The sequence below is a fragment of the Triticum aestivum genome, chromosome 6B (genome assembly GCF_018294505.1).
Source record: "Triticum aestivum cultivar Chinese Spring chromosome 6B, IWGSC CS RefSeq v2.1, whole genome shotgun sequence".
NCBI lineage: Eukaryota > Viridiplantae > Streptophyta > Magnoliopsida > Poales > Poaceae > Triticum > Triticum aestivum.
The window spans coordinates 283,503,452-283,504,026 of record NC_057810.1 but is presented as its reverse complement, the minus strand read 5'-3'; positions in this window follow the sequence as shown (position 1 = coordinate 283,504,026).

Genomic DNA, 575 nt, shown 5'->3' with positions numbered 1-575 from the left:
TGCCGCCCCTCCCTGCCGGCAGCCGCCCCGTCGCCCGCCAGATCTGCGCCCTCCGCCGTCGCGCCGGTCGCCGCCTCCGGCCGGACCCGCCGTCCCCGCCATCTCCGGCGACTTCGTCGTCGTCGCCGACCGCCGCCACCGATCCGGATCCGGCGGCCTAGACCAGATCCACCAAGCCGCCAATCCAAACGCCCCGCCGGTCCCAGATCCCTCCGTCCCGGGTCCGCCCGATCCCGTTTTCGCATCGGTATATTTTCGTCTAAGTGCCCAGTTTATTGCATTCTGATGCCACGTTCATCATGTCATAACTTCGTGTGTGCTTCTCCGTTTTGTGCGTGCAATATATCGGAATGTTCATTGGGAGATGCTCTTAATTTAATTCCATTGTGATATGCTTGTTTGAGTCCATTTTGATGCCCAAATCATCGTTGCAAGAGTGCTATATGATGTTAACTGCTGTCTGTTAACAGAACTTGCTGTTTTGTCTTTTTCATTGCATTTTGTGTGTGCATCCTATGAGATTGATGTCTACATGAGTTTTGAGCTACATCATGCCATCTTCACAGTGGTGCAAT